Below are 15,710 nucleotides of genomic sequence, written 5' to 3' on the forward strand. Positions count from 1 at the left end.
CGGCGTGTAGCCCACGCTGGCCTCGCGCGCAGCAGCGACGGGCGTGCACGCCGGCTTCGGGCTTTCTTCAGGCCTCTGCTGGGCTTCCCTGCACGGCTCCGAGCGTGTGCGCATGCATGCGGGGGTCAGAGGTCGCCGCGGGGTCCCGGGGTCAGGCTCAGGTCCTCGGGCCCCGAGCCCCCGGTTTGTTCAGGGCCAGGGCCTTCCTGGGCTTCACCAGCCAGTCTCAGGCTCACGGTTAGCTCAGGCTGACCAGAAACGTGACATCCTCCTGCCTCAGCTTCTGAGCCAGCCAGCCGGGCTCGACGGGAAAGGCTAGGAAAGGGCCATTTGGGGGAAACGGAGCCGAGCGGGGAGGCTGAGGCTGGGGGATCAGGCCGTCCACGGCCACGCCGTGCGCTCGAGGGTAGCCTGGGCTACCACAGAGCCTGAGTTTAAAGAGGGTGGCGGGGAGGCAGGCCGGGCCCACGTGCCCCGCGCCCCACGTGCTCGCGCGGCTCTCCAAGGGCTCCCGGGCACGTGACCCAGCCGCGCCTCCTCACTGGGCCGCGCTCCGGGCGCATGCGCGGTGGCGCGCACGGCCGCGGCGGCGGCAGGGGTGACGTCACCGGCTGGGGGCGCGCGAGCCGCAGTGGGTTCTCGCCCCGCCCGCCCGCCAGGCAGCCCGGGCCGCGCGCGCACGCGGAGCCGCCGCCGGAGCCCGGGCCGACCCGGTGCCGGGAGCAGCATGCGGAGCCCGCAGGTACCGGGGCGCACGGGGGGACCCGGGGCGGGGCGGGCGGCGCCGGGCCGCGAGGCTTGCGGGCCTTTGTGCTCTGCAGGGTCCGGACCGCAGCCCCGGGGCAGTTGTGCGGGGAGGAGCGGGGCGGAGGGGGGGTCGGCTGGGCTGGGGACGGAGGACGCGCGGAGGCCGGGGGATGCGGCCCGCGGGGACGGGGACCGGCGGTACTCGGGCCCGGCAGGAACGGGGACGCGCGAGGGCGAGCCGGCGGCTGCCCAGGGTCGCCGACTGCCGCAGGCGGGCGGGGATGCGGCGTCGGGGCCGGGGCTGCGGCCCCGCGCGGGCCTCGGCTCACCGGGGGCTCCGGCCCCACCCTTCCGCGGCCCGGCGCCCCCCGACCCCCCAGGGACGGGCTCGGGGCTCGGCAGCCTCTCGAGGGGCGGGGGAACCGTGGGGATCCCCCGGAGGCCCCGCGCACCCCAGGAGCCCCCCGTGCTGGCTGAGGCGGTGACGTCACCGGGGGCGGGGCGTGGGGCGCAGGTGGAAAGGGGGTCCGGGCGAGGGGACCCCGGGTTGCAGCGCGAGCTGGGTCGGGGCCAAGTTACCGGCTCTTTGTGGAGCCTCCTCGCCCCTGAACCCCGGCGTCCCTGCAAACTGTGATCCTTTGGGTGGCCACACCCCCAAAGCCCCGCTCCCTTACCCCTCTCCCCGCCCTCCGAGCCGCCCCCGGGTGGCCCCGAACACCTGCCGCAGGTGCGAGCGCCCACCTCCCCGTCACCCCACCCCCACCCGCACACACTTCATCCTCCCTTCAGAGGGACCTCCTAACGGTCACCTCCCGGGTTCCCCTCACCCCACTTTCCACCCCGAGCCAGGAGGTCCCCCCAGTAAAAAGGCATCCCGGTGCCCAGGGCGGGACTTCCGGAGTGTCCCCAGTGCGGACGCCACCGGACAGAGGGGACCCGAGGTGTCACACTGAGGACGCAGCCTCCGCGCCCGTCTTTCGGCACCGGGATCCTGGGTCCCGGCTTCCGTGCCCCCAGCGGGCGCCGCCGTCTCTGGGGCGCCGAGAACGGGCTGTGTGCTTCGTCTGGGCTAGCCTGGGACCCCCGGCTCCGGCGCCTCTCGCCAGAGCTGCCATTTGCACGGACTCCCCTCCCCCGGCCTGGTCCTTTCTCCTCTCTTTGTGTCCCTCCCCCTGTCAATCTCCAGCTGCCTTCTGTCCCCGCTCCTGCCTTCTGCCAGCTGAGTTCTTGGCGGTGGCAGGCGGGCAGCTGGAGCTGGGGGCGGCTTCCCGGCCGGCCGGCCCGAGCCCCCACTCGGGACAGTGGGGGACACTTCGGTCCCAGACAGCGTCTGTGCGAGGCAGCCCTGGCCGCCTTCCTGCCCCTCCCGCCGCCGGCACGAGACCCACCGAGCCCCGTCCTGTCCCCCCTGGGCCCCCAGGGAGGATGAGGGGACACACCCTCACCATGACACTGCATTTCTTCCGGGGACGGCCCCCCCCCCCACGCCAGCCCCCCGAGGGCAGCGGCGCCCTCCACCGAGATCGCCCGAGCCTCTTTCTAATTGGGCTCAGAGCGAGCGAGCCGTCGCGGGAGCCCCGGCTGGCTGGCGAGCTCGGCAGCCGGGTCCCGCCAGGGAGGTGACATCGTGTCCCCAGGGCCGCCGGGGGCTGTGGCCAGGTGCCAGTCCCCGGAGGCGGCGCCCGCAGCCGGGCCGGGTGTGGCCGCGTGGCCTGCTCCGGGGCTGTGGGAGGGCGGGCCCTCGGGGGGGTGGCCGTCTCGGGAGGGACCCGCACCCGTCCCCACGCTGCAGCGCGGCCGTGACACTCTGCACGCTGGACCCGGTTCGGCTTCTGGGTCTCTTGTCTCCACCCCAGGGAATCGGGGAGTCCCCGTGTCCCTCTTGACTCAGTTTCCCCTGCTGGGGTGACTTCCCGTCTCCGCTGGGTCCCTCGGTGTCTGGCACCTGTAGCTTCGCCGGTGCCCACCTGGTGCGGCTTCAGGATGCCCGGTGGCCCCGCGCTCGCCTGGTCCCACCTGGGGGGAAGGAGGGGCACGGGGGTGGGGGCAGCCGGTGAGAGGCCTAAAAGTGAAGACAGATATTATAAAGCCGCCGGGCCGGGGGACAGCGCGAGGGTCTGCCGCCCTGGGCCCCCTTTTCGGGGTAATGGGGCTCCTGGAGGAGGCCCTCGGCCTGGAGTCCCACCTGAGGCCGCCTGGCTCCCGCTCCTCGGCGCTCACCCTCTCTGGGCCAGCGTTTGCGGGGGGAGGGGGGGAGGGCAGGGGGGTGCTGCTGCCTCCCGGTGCCCCTGATGGCCCAGATCCGGCGCGGGAGGAGGCGCCCTTCCTCTGTCCTCTGTGGCTCAGCCGTGCTGGAGGGGGGGTGCGCAGGGCTCACCGACAGCCACCCCGGGACTCGCCAGAGGGTCCCCAAACAAAGCTGGGCTGGTGTGGGGGAGGGAAGGACAGGGCAGCCGCAGCCAGCACCACAGACTCGGGGTCTTTGTCTGAGGCGGGTCACCGCGGGCTGCTCTGCCCTGAGGGGTCAGAGGCTGCGGTTTGCAAAGGGTGACCAGAGAGGGTGACCCGGCCTGAGGGCGCACAGCATGCATCACTTAAAGGACACAAATGGGGGTGTGTCTCGGGGCGAGTTGCACGCCTGGGCAAAGGCCTGCCCAGCTGGCCGCCCAGCTCTGCTCAGGGTCGTGTCGCCATCCACAGGCTCGGTGACAGTTGACTGCAGTCTACTTTAGCCTTTTTTCTGTTCTTCCCTTCTTTCCTCCTCCCTCCCTTTCTTTCCTTCTTCCCTTTCTTTCCTTCCTTTTCTTTCTTTTTCTTCTTCCTTCCTTTCTTCCTTTCTTTCTTTCTTTCTTTCTTTCTTTCTTTCTCTTTCCTTCCTTCTTTCTCTTCCTTCCTTCTTTCTCTTTTCTTCCTTCCTTCCTCCCTCCCTCCCTCTCTCTCTCTCTCTCTCTCTCTCTCTCTCTCTCCCTCTCCCTTCTTCGCTGCCCTGCCCCCTCCGCCTGATGGAGCTGGGGCTGGGGATTGCTGCAGTTCTCCATGGGCCCTGTCATTGAGCTCAACCCCGGGGTCTGGCCTCCTTGCTTCGTGCCTGCAACCCCCCCCATCCGATTCCCTGGAGCTGGACCAAACGTCCCCTGGTTTTGGCCTGTGACCCCCTTCCTTTTGGGTGATCTCGCTGCTCCCTGGTGCCCTGCTCGTAGCTGTGCAGCCGGGGCTGGGTTTCCAGCCCTCTCTGTGTCTCGCTGCCACCTACATTCGTCCCAAGCTGCCTGGGGCGGGAAGCCACTCCATGACTTTGTGGGGCGGATGTCCCCTCCGTGGGGCTTCTCCTGGGCGTCCCACGCCTGTGTGTGTTTAATGGAATTCAGCTCGTAATTAACCTGGGATTAGCAAATAAAAGGATGTGGTTGACCGTGGTGCCGCTGTGACGGGCACGGTGGCGCCAGCCAGGCCCAGAGAGGGTCTTCCGTGGCCGTGCCACACAGCTCTCAAGTGGCACTCTGGGAGGCAGAAGAAGGATGGGGCAAAGGTTCAGATCCCGTGTCTGCAGCCTGCTGGCTGTGTGGCCTGGGGACAGCGGCCTCTCTGTGCTCTCCCCACAGGGGACAGTGCCCACCTCAGGGGGTGCCGGGAATGTTTGTGGTGGGCGCTCAGCGCTGCCTGGCAGCAGTGACTTGGTATTGTTCTTTTTCACTTGAGACTTCCTCGTGGCTTCGGCGGCTCCCTGGCATCCCCCTGCCTCATCCGCAGCCCCTCCAGAGCGAGGGATGACTCAGCGCTGCAAACTGGGGCGTTCCTGGCCGCTGGGCGCCTAACCAGGCCACCCCACTTCTGCCTGGTGGGGGGGCCCGGGGTGGGCAGGAATGGCCGCAGCGGGCTTCGGGGTTTCGGGGCGGCCTTCTAGAGGGGAGGGCTTGGTGGTACAGAGGGTGTGAGGCTAGCCTGGGCTACCACATCCAGAAAGGGGGTTTCAAGGCGGCTCAGTGGGTAAAGCGCATTCTGCCAAGCCTGCCGACCTGAGTTCGAGTCTCCTTGATCCACATGATAGAAGCGAGATCCGCCATGTCTCACACGTGTGTGCAAAATGGATAAAATAAACACATAAAAAAAAAGTTCAAGGAGGAACCTTCGGCTGGTTTCCCAGAATTCTCCACGATTGAGCGGGGAAAGAAAGGCCCAGGATGGCCCAGAGAAGGAGAGGATGTCCCCAGGCCACACAACACAGTGTGGACACAGTGGGGCTAGTGCAGCAGAGTAGGCCAGGAACCTCCCATCAGTGCAGCAAAAAGGGGAAGCTGAGGCAGGAAACTCGGACTGGGCAGCTGCTCAGTTGCCAATTGTCACCTGAGCACTCAGGTGGAGACAGGAGGATCAGGAGTTCAAGGTCATCCTGGGCCACATTGGGCTAGCTTGGGCTATGTGAGTCAAACAATGAAAGAGCATCATTGTCAACCCCGATGGTGTCACCCCCATGTCCACTGCATCACGTGTCAGTCCCCAGTCCATGTGAGGCTGCCTGTTCCCTGGGTCTGCGGCATCAAGAAAACCTAATGGAGACGAACAGAAAACTCTACTCCCCAGCAGCGCCCTCCCCCCAGGGTCATGCACAGAGCCATGCCTCAGTTTCCCCAGCTGGCAGTGGGATGTGTCCACCTCACCCCAGGGAACTGGGCTGGTGATGGTGGGGAGGGGTGCCGGGGGCCTGTGATACTGGTCTTCTCACATTCCCACGAACCCTAGACAGGCACTGGGGCCGCCGAGGGGGGAGGCCCTGCCAGAGAGGGCTGGTGACTGTCCCATGGTCACACAGCCAGCAGAGCCATCACCCAGTGACCGAGGGTCAGCACCCCAGGGACTGAGCCCAGCACACAGGGTTCCAGGGCCCCTTGAGTAGGGCCTGCGCCTTGCAGATGGAGAAACTGAGGCACGAGGAAGGAAGGGAGTGGGAAGGCTAGGGCAAGGTGGTTTCGGGAGCACCGAGGAGCCCACAGAATCCTTCCTCCTCTTTGGACAGGAGCCTGTGGTCTGGCCTGCTCCCTGCGGGCTGTGTGATCTTGGAACAGTAGCTGAGCGGCTCTGGTCACTTTCCCTCGTGGTCAGCAGCCGGTTTCCACCACCTCTTCCGCTTCTCTCCGGTCACATGGCTTCGTGACCTTTCCCTCTCGTTGGGGCATCAGTCCAGCCGTTGTCCTGGTGTCGGTCTTTATGCCGAGGGCCGTGAAAGCGGATGCAGGGGGATTGCTCAGGTGGTCTCATGTCCTCTCTGAGCTGCACTTAGTGGTTATCCGGCCAAGGCAAAGGCAACGTGAGTCCGAGGGGTTCACAACAGAACCTGTGACCCTGGGACCTGGGCACTGGAGGGGCAGAGACAGGGTGCCCACAGTGTGGCCAGTCAGCAAGCTCCAGGTTCAAGACTGGGGCATGTTCAGGGAGCCAAGGCCTCAGTTTCCCCAGTGGGAAGAGGAGAGGGCATTGGGGGTCCGCTCCTGCTGACCCCCCTTGTGATGCCTTCTGCCCCCTTTCATGTCCCTCTTCCTTCCCACTCCACCCCCTCCTGTGTCTCCCCGCTCTGTGTCCCCCTCCTGCCCTCCCTTCCGTCCCCCTCTGTCCTCCCATCATGTCTCCTTTGCCCCCTCCTCCCCTCCCGTGCTCCCTTCAGTCCTCCTGTGTCCCTCTTCCTGTGTGTCCCCCTCCCTCTCCCGGTGTCTCCTCCGTGCCCCCCCCCCCCCCGTGTCCCCTCTGGTCTCGTCAACTGTGCCAGAATCTGGGGGAGGGGCCTCCTTCCCGAACTCAATTAATGAGCCTGTTAAAAACTATTTATTTTCCCTGACATTTGTTTACGGAGGAGAAAGAGACAAATTGTCGGCGGCGCCAAAGGGACCGGACACGGTGGGTGGCCTTGGTGACTGCGGACGTGGACAGGGTGACGGGCGCGTGTCGCCTCCTAGCAGAGTTCTGGAAATAAGCGAGAAGAGCAGGAAGCGGGGAGGAGGACCCCGGGGCTCCTGGACGCCGGGCTCCTGCGAGGCCTCTGAGCCGAGGTTCAGGCGGAGCTTTAGAGGAGCCTGCCGGAGAATCACCCAAACCCCGGTTCTCACGGCCGCCACCAGCTCCGACCCAGTGCTGTCTGGGAAGGTGGTTCTCATGACTATGAGGTGGACCAAGCCCGGCGGTACTGGGTGGGTGCTTCAAGCACAGTACTCCTTAAATCCATCAGTCGATGGAGAAGACTGTGGACCTTTCTGTCTTGGCTCCGAGAAGGGATGTGAGGTGTCTAGGGCCACATGGCAAGGAGCCTGCTCAGGCTGACCCTGCTATTGGCGATCGGCTCCTGGGGACCCTCCCTGTTCCCCAGCGCCCACCATCCTGCCTGTCAGCACCCTCAGGCCTGGCCCTGGGCACGTCGTAGCTTGTGGCCTGGGACTTGGCAAGAGAAAAGCAGTTTCCAGTGTCCCCAGGAAGGCCCCTCCCACCATGCTCACCCTCACCCCGCAGTCAGCTCCCCCCTTCCTCTTCCCACTGCCCTCCAGGTCTTGTTCTTTCCCCCACGTCAAAGCCCATGCCCTTCCAGGCCTCCGTCCCTCCTCCCTTCCCTTCTACTCTCCCTTCTTCCCCTTTACCCTCTTCCCTTTCTCCTCCCCTCCCACCTCCCCGGCTACCTCCTACCTCCTTCCCTCCCTCCCGGCTCAAGCCTCAGTCTCCTGCCAGCTCATCCAGCACAGGCTTGTCCTGCCCCAGGGCCTTTGCACTGCTGGTCCTGTGTCCCAGGACATGCAGTCTTCCTCTCCCCAAGCACAATAGGACACCTCTCCACAGGACCCGTTTGTCCCCGGAGGGGAGGGCAGGGACAGCACCTGCACCTCTGTATTCTGATCCCTCTCTGGTCCTGGCCAGTCTCCTCCTCCCGCCCCCTTTCTCACCTTGGCCTCCAGAAATAGCCGCATCCCGAGTTCCGGGCGCTGCCCACGGATGTAACGGATGTGACGCGCCGACCTGCGGCTGCAGAAATAGCTGCTGTTGGGATCCCCCCCTTTGATGTCTGAGGAAGCCCGCCACCCACGTGTTGCTGAGGACGTGGCCACCAGCCCGCTGGTGTGTGTGTGTGTGTGTGTGTGTGTGTGTGTGTGTGTGTGTGTTTGGCCCGCATTTGGCTTGGCGCCCAGGGCCAGGCTCGGTGTCATCTCTCGAATGCCAGTGCTGTGTGCCCTCGGGCAAGCGTTGAGACCTCTCTGTGCTGGGAAGTTAGTTGTCGGCGCGCCTCGAAGGCTGGGTCTCCTTCCAGGCTGGGTTGAGGACAGGGCCTCCAACCCCTCTCCCACCACTCGAGGGCAGGTGCAGCCACAGGGGATTCCTGGTGGAGCGGGCACCCCGCCTCCACCGCCCTGCTGCCAGCTGCAGCCGAGGCCTGTGGATTTGTGCCTCTGCTGACCTGAGAGGTCACGGCGCCGGTGCTGGGACAGCAGGGGAAGCACAGGCGCGGTCAGTCAGAGGCGAGGGGAGGCGGCAGTGACCCGCCCCCGTGCGTTCAGCTCTGGCCTGCGCCCCTTGCCGGCCTCCGCGGGCACGGCACACATGTGCACAGGCACAGCGTACACACGCTTCCCTGTGAACGCTGCTTCCGGAGGACCGTGAGTCCGCAGCCTCCAAGCCGATCTACTGCCGCTGGCGCGAGCACATCCTCTCTCTAGTCTCCCCAACTCACAAGTGGCTGAGGAAAGCATGAGGAGCTGACAGGCCGGTGGGGGGCTGCCTGCGGAGGTGAGGGTTGGATAGGAGTTCACTGAGAGAGAGGGGGGGGGGAGGATGGGCGCAGCGCTGCCCACGGACTCGCAGTAGGCTTGCACAGGAAGGCCAGGGACACCTGTTGGGTGGAGGAGTCTGGATTGTCTCTCAGAGAGGCCGACCTGCCTGGCTGAGGCGGCAAAGCAAGGGCACAGGTCAGGATTCGAACCCAGTGTCTGCGTGTTCAGCAGAGTGCTTCAGAGGGGCAGGTGGTACCGGTGGGGGAAACTGAGGTCCATAAAGGGGTGGGAGCTGAGGAGCACTCTGGGCTGAGAAGGAGGGGAGTTGAGTGGTGCTCATCGGGAGGAGAGACTGCGGTTTGAGGGACAGGGGTCAATTCAGAGACCGGTGCAAAGGCTACGAAGTGAGGTACTTAGTCTAGCACTCAGCGAGGACTCAGAAGAGCACCTTGGACAGACAGTCTGGGTAGTAAGCCCGAGGCTGCTGGAGCCCAGCACAGCCCACCCCCTCCCAGGCTGTTCCCACCCCAGGGGCTGCCAGCTCAGGCTTGGTGGTTTCCAGCCTCCCTTGGCTCCCAGCCTGTGCCCATCCTACCTCCTCCAGTCTGCACCCAGGCCCATGCCAGCTGGCCTGCTGGTCAGGGCCCCTCGGTGGGCGTCCCCCTGCCTCCACTCAGGGTTCCTTCTGCGCCCCCCCCCCCCGCCTCCCTCTGTATTCCTCGCTAATGAGGGGAAAGAGGAGGGAGGGAGGGAGGGAAATTATATACACACGAACATGTAGAAATTAGTTTAGGATCCGGGCCAAGAGCCACTTGCGCTTGGCCGGGCATTGTGGGTAATTCATCGCTCATTACCATACGGGCTGGAGCTGGGCTGACAGGCTGAGGGGCTTTTGTTTCAGATTCTGATGAATATATGCTTTCACTCCTGGCCAGGGCCCCACCCCGTCCTCATTCCCCAGGGGTCCCAACCCCAATCCTCTTCTCCCCAGGACCTCCTCACCCCATCCTCATCTCCCCAGAGGCCCCTCACCCTATCCTCATCTCCCTAGGATCTCCTCATCCCATCCTCATCCCCCAGGGCCCCCTTGCCCCATCCTCATCTCCCAGGCCCCAATGTCCTCATCCCCCAGGACCCCCTGACCCCATCCTCATCCCTGAGGGGGTCCCAGTCTTTATCCCACCAGAGCCCTCCACCCTCTTCCTCAGACTCCCTAGACCCCAACCCCATCCTCATCTCCCCAGGACCCTCTCACCCCATCCTCATCTCCCCTGGATGCCCAACCCCAACCTCATCTCCCCAGGGGCTCCTCAGATGTGGCTAGTGCCCACTACCACAGAGAAATTGGGCCAGGCATCAAACCTCTCCTGCCCTGTGGGTCCTGAGGATGGCATCGTCCTCCACTGTCCTTGCCACCTTGGTGGGTTTTGGGGTTTGTCTTTTTACATAGTTTTAATTTTTTAACATCATAGTGCAATTACCCCACTTCTCTCCTCCCTCGTGTTTTGAGGCAGGGTCTCAAAGGCCTGGATTTGCTGATTGGCAAGGCTGTCTGCAGGCTTGGGGTCCCGGCCCATGCCCCACGCCTGGTTTCTCTGGTGGGTGCTGGGGTTTTTGCGCTTGCCTGGCAGAGGCTTCACCATGTGCCGTCTCCCAGCCCAGAGTCCCCTGTCTCCCCTCAGTGTGGGTTTGGGGGTTCTCACTATGAGTGTGGGGGTGGGAGCTGGCAGAGGGAATGAGTTGTTTCTGTGGGGATGGAGGGGTCAGTTTCCATTTATGTGTTGGCTTTTCGTTCGTTCTTTCTTTTCTTGGCCTCGCCCTGTAGCCCAGGCTGGCCTCCAGTTCCTGGCAGTCCTCCTGCCTCAACTTCCTGAGTGCTGGGATGACTGTCACCACGGTCGCAGTCACAGAGCCTCTTCTTTCCCGGGGCTTCCCCGGCGGCATTTGAACAGGGATGAACTCGCCCCTCCTGCCTAGCCTGCTGTGCTCAGGCTAGCAGTAGTGAGTGTGGGTGTGGCCAGCTTCCCGCACTGGCCCTCTCTACCCAGCCCTCCCCCTCCATCCCCAGCCACATCCCCCCGCAGCGCCCCGTGCCTCCGACTGGGTACCCCACTTGTCTCTGCCCTGGCGCTTATTTCCTCACCTTACTTGAAAACAGCTCTTTGCCTTTAATCCCTCACTGAGGAGGCAGAGGCAGGAGGATCTCTACTTAGGTGGTGGCCAACCTGGGCTACACCCTGAGACTGAGCACACACAGAGAACAGAAACAGCTCCTCTAGTCTGACTGCAGCCAGGCGCTGCCCACCCACCTCTCCAGCCCCATCCGCTGGCCCTGGCCAGCTCCCCACCATCTCCTGGTTTGTGTGTGGGAGTGTCGCCTTCCTCTTCCTGCTGGGGAACCCCTGTGTTGCTGTGTCACTTTGACTGCCAGGTGAGCGTCAGAAGGCCTGAGGTGGCACTTCGCTCTGTGCAGGTAGCTTTCGGCTTTAGAGCCTGGTATACAGCAAGCAGTTTATAAATGTTCATGGTGGGTGGAAGAGGACAGGGCATGGTTGTTGAGTTACCGTAGAGCTGTGCCCCTCCCCCGCCCTCTTCTGATTGGCTGTTCCCACCTCAGGGCCTTTGCACACAGCCTGCCTGTCCTCTGCTGCACCTCCTTCTCCACGGAGGACATTCCCTGTGATGTCTGTGACTCCTTCCTTGGTTTCCCCAGTCTTCACAGAACTTCACGGCACAAACTCCAATCCCAGCCAACAGTAAAGAGCCAGTGCCCCCACCATGCGCAAGTAGGGGAACTGAGAGTAGCAGAGGCTTCTTAAGGCCCCAGAGCCCCCGGGGTCTCCTTGAGCCTTTCGTGCTTTGTGACTTGGGGACAGTGGTTTGCAGGGACGCTCAGAGCCACCAGCCCAGCAGGGCTGCCATTGCTATGCCCTCACACCCTGGACACTCAGGCTGCTGGGACCCCAGATGCAGCGTTACTGTTGGGGGGCTGTCCAGGCACCCAGAGCATGGAGCTCTGACACCCTGGTGTATGCACTTGGCGTCTAATGTGAACCTTTTAGGAGACACTGGCCAGAAGAGTCTGTCTGGACGATGCCCCCTCCAGGGGCAGAAAGGGTATTCTGTGTCAGATGTGGCCCAGCTGTGTCCTTGTTTCTGATTTCTTAGGGAATGGGGAGTTTTGTGAACCTGTGTCGGGAGAGTGAGGCCGGTGGGAGCTGCAGCCATCTGCCTCGGCTTACATGTTTTGCACAGCTAGGTTAGATTGTCAACAACCGAGGAGGTTAAAAATCCTCAAACTACACAAAAGAAATTAAATCCAGGGATGTGTAGTGGATGGTGAGGAGGTGAGGCAGCCCCAGGGCAGAGGACACAGCCCTGCAAAGGCTCTGGGGTAGGAAGGACCTGGCTGATCAGAAGAGGCTGGAGGAGCAGACAGGGAGGAGGGAGGGAGGGTGGGAGAAGTAGAGAGGAAGGGGGAGGCACAGAGGAGCAGAGAGGAAGAGGGAGGCAGGGAGGAGCAGAGAGGGAGGAGGGAGGCTGGGAGGCGCAGTGTCACTGGATGTAATCATACCCGAAAGCCATTGGATTTATCCAAAGGAAAGGAAGATGACAGTGGTGCCCGCAGATGGGGTGGGGCAGACCTAATGGGTAGCAATTGCTGGCCGGTGGGCAGCATGCCCTCGAGGCTGTGACCTCGGTGGGGCGTGCGCGGCTGCTGGTTCCAACACGCTCCTGCCCCAGGTCACACATTCTGTGCTGCTCCTGGCAGTTGGGAGGAAACCACCCGGCGGACCGGTTCCTCGGAAGTGGAAGGTGGAAGTGGCTGGTTGCCCTGGGTGTGGACGCTGATGGGGTTGCGGTCGTTCCCGCCACCTGGGGCAGCATTTCGGCAGACACCCCCCCCCCCAGCCGGCCCAGGAGCCGAACCCGTGGGTCCCTGTCCCCCCCCCCCACCTCGCCCATCATGAGTGAGGTCACCCCATCATCTCCCAACCTAGCCACGGACATGGGAACCTCCGTAGGTCTCAGGAGGCAAACCCTGATGGCAAGAGTAAGGTGTTACCGGGTGTGGTGGCTGGCGCCTGCATCCCAGCACTCGGAAGGCTGGGCCTTTGCAGGGACTGTTCCTCCTGTGGGATCTTTGTGCCTGACTCAGTGGTTTCACCCGTTCCGAGGGCCCTGGCTCCAGAGCCTGTGGGCGCATCTTCTGCCATCTAGGGGCGGTTCCTGGCCCACCCTCCACCATGTCCCCAGCAGCCCTGCACATGGTAGGTGCTCAGTGTGTATTCCACGGAAAGACTGAATGCTCACAGCCAGGCACACTGTTTCTGCCCTGGCTCTGTGGATTCTGGGTAACTTTTATTTTCCCCCTTTCTGCTGACGTCTGTGAGTTTTCTCCTGCATGGGACTGTTTCATAATTAGAAGAAAAGTTATTTTGAAAAAACAAAAATTACACCCCAACATCCCAGCTGCAAGAGCCGCTGACGCATTTTGTCCCTGTGTCCGTCCCCAAGGGTGGCAGCATCCTGGTGGGGGGTGAAGGACAGAGTGACAGCAGGCTCCTGCGCCCATGGGGTTGGTCTCAAGGACACCTCTCTAGTGCTCACCTTCACCAACGCTGGGGTCGGACTTTCCCAGCCCTCCATCCTATACTAACCAGCCCCTGGGGAAACTCCACCAGCTCTGCCGGGACCAGCCCTGTGTTCTCCACCCCAGGCATCTGCCTCTGCCACCTTATCCTTCCTGCCCGCAGCCCCTCTGCTTCTGCCCTTTACTCCGGCAGCACAGACCTCCTGGCTGCTCTTTCAGCACAACAGGCTCGGTGCTAGCCCAGGGTCTTTGCACAGCTGTGCCTCCACTTGGTCCTTTTTCTAGGCAGCCTGGCCCTCTTTCCCTATGGACCCCATTCCCATACAGCCCCATGGATAAGCCACAGTGCTGCCTCCCTTTGCTGTCCACCCCTGGTCTCTGCTATGCCTAGAACCCTGCTCTGCAGTAGACTCAAAGAAACGTTTCATAGAAGGCAAGGTACCACTGTTGTGACAGGCAGGGGTGATGCTGCGTCTGCTTCCTGCCCCCCCCCCCCACATGCGCCCTGTGCTGGTGTGTGGGAGGCAGGGTGAAGGGGGCAGATCTCAGCTGCTCCATCCGAGGATGCCAGATGTAAAGGCAGGTCCTGTGACCAGCTGTTAGCATGTGGGGCAGCAGTGCTGTGACAGGGCGCTTGGGGCTCCACAGGTTGGGTTGTCCCAAGGAGAAGAAAACCTGGCCTAGATCTCGCTGACTCCCGCGGGGTAGCTGTGTCCCAGCACAGTGTGAGCACTATGGTAAAAAGGGGGCTGGATGTCAGCTCCACACCCTCAGTGAAGAGAAGGCCGGGTTGGCTGCGCCAGAGCATGGCCATTGTCACCACACAGCCCGGGGGGCCCCGGCGGATAGACATCCCCTGCGTAGTGTGGCTTGCCTGGGCCCAGCTAGCCAGTGTTGTTTGGTTTTGGGGACAGGCCAGCCTCACGCTTGCTCCCTGGCTGACAGGGGAGGCATCTCGCCCGGGTTGTTGTCTCTAGGCCACTGTGTCCTGTACCAACTGGGTGGCAGGGGACTCCAGCCTTGCTCTGGCCCCAGGTGTATCAGAGGATCTTTAAGTTCGTGGTGAGCCGTCCGCTTATGCGTGGCTCGCCCTACTCTTTGGAACACGGGAGATGGGTGAGAGCTCTGAGCCCCCTGCGCGGGCCTCCGAGCATCAGGTTTGAAGCCGGCAGGGCAGAGCGTAGAGCGAGTCGGAGGCGGCATCTGTTTCCAATCTGGTTCGCGGCTGGGGCCACGTCCCTACCTTGCAACTCCTATCCAAGGGGAAGATGCGGGAACCAGAGGTCTGGGCTGGCCTGGGGAGCGTGGCCCTTCCTACATTGTCGCTAGGGCGACTGCACCCTCGCGAACCGGGTCCGTGGTGCAGCGATACAGCCATCTCCACCCCTGAGACTCGGGGTCTCTCGGCCTCACTTCCGGCCGGTGTTCCTCCGCTCCCCATCATCCCCCTAGGCCCCCCGAGGCCGGGGCATGTCCTCTAGTTGAGCCAGGCCTCCGGGAGCCACGCCTCTAGCCCGGCTTCTTGCCAGAATGCCACACCCACCTAAAAGCTCCTCCCCACAGAGCTCTATAATCCACGCCCCGGTCCTGGAGAAGGTTAGCCCTGAAGCTCCCCTTGAAGAGCCACGCCCCCAGACAGACCGCCTCTCCCAACTCCATCGCAATCTCCGCCCCTGGGAGGCCTTGAGCCTCAGCCATGCTCCCAGACGCTCACCAGAAGCCCTGCCTACAGCTCCCTTTCTCCTGCATCTTCCATCAGCCTGCAACATCTAAGCTCTGCCCGGAGCTAGCTTTTTTCCGAAGCTCCGCCCCAATCAGCCTTCCTTAGAAGCCCCGCCCCCAGCCCCCTCCTCCAGAATCTGCCCTCAGCTTGCCACCTCGAAGCTCCACCCCCGGCTTGTTTTCCTCCCAAGCCCCACTCTCAGCCGCCCAGCCACACAAGAAGCCCCTCCCTCAGCTCCCTTCGCCCGCAGAATCGGCCCTTAGTCTGCCTCTGCGAGGCCCCGCCCCTAGCCTGGCTTCCTCAGAAGCCCCGCCTTCTGCCCCCTCTCCTTGGCATCTCCGGGCCCCGCCCCCGCAGGCCAGGCTCCGCCCCCGCTCCGACCGCCGCTCCGCTGCCTGCGCCAAGGCTGCGCTGCGTTGCGCTGGGCGGGCGCTGACGGACGTGCGGACGGACAGCACAGCCAGCGGCGCAGCCCGGACCTCGCAGCCGCGGTGAGTCCTTCGGGCTGGCCACGTCCCCTCCCGGCCTTTGTCACTATCCTGGCATCCTCCACAGAGCCAGGGGACACCCCGCGTCCCTGCGCGCCCGACCTCGGGGACGCTCGGGCTCGATCGGGGACGCTCGGGCAGGATCGGAGCCGCTCGGGTCCCCCTCGGCCCCGCGCGCTCTCCCGACCCGCGCCCCGCATTTGGCTGAGCTCGGGACCGTTATGCTCCGCGGACCCCTCCCCCATCTGGGGGCGGAGCCCGCGGACCGCGGAGGGATCGGGCGGGGGAAGGGCGGTCGGAGCACAGAAACTTTCCCGCTCGCCGCGCCCCGGGGCCGCCTGCACCCCTTGCGCACCTCGAGGGTCCTGGGACTTAAGGGAGCCCGGGTCACGCCCACAGTGCACCCCACAGCTTCA

The 15,710-nt window shown here is 63.8% G+C and overlaps 1 protein-coding gene across 11 annotated transcripts in view; it reads left to right on the plus strand.

Moving 5' to 3' along the window:
- The first annotated feature begins 653 nt into the window (after positions 1-653).
- Ptprs (protein tyrosine phosphatase receptor type S) overlaps positions 654-15,710 on the plus strand; it is a 60,521-nt gene continuing 45,464 nt past the window's right edge. For 8 of the 11 annotated variants that reach the window (XM_055617743.1, XM_055617746.1, XM_055617747.1 and 5 more), the window contains exon 1: positions 15,218-15,297. The gene's annotated coding sequence lies outside the window, so the exon portion shown is untranslated. Of the gene's footprint in view, positions 743-15,217; positions 15,298-15,710 lie in introns of those variants that run through there. The other 3 variants (XM_055617752.1, XM_055617753.1, XM_055617744.1) reach the window with 2 other exon arrangements.

This window comes from Psammomys obesus, unplaced genomic scaffold, assembly GCF_907164565.1.
Source record: "Psammomys obesus unplaced genomic scaffold, mPsaObe1.curated_primary_1811, whole genome shotgun sequence".
Classification (NCBI taxonomy): Eukaryota; Metazoa; Chordata; class Mammalia; order Rodentia; family Muridae; genus Psammomys; species Psammomys obesus.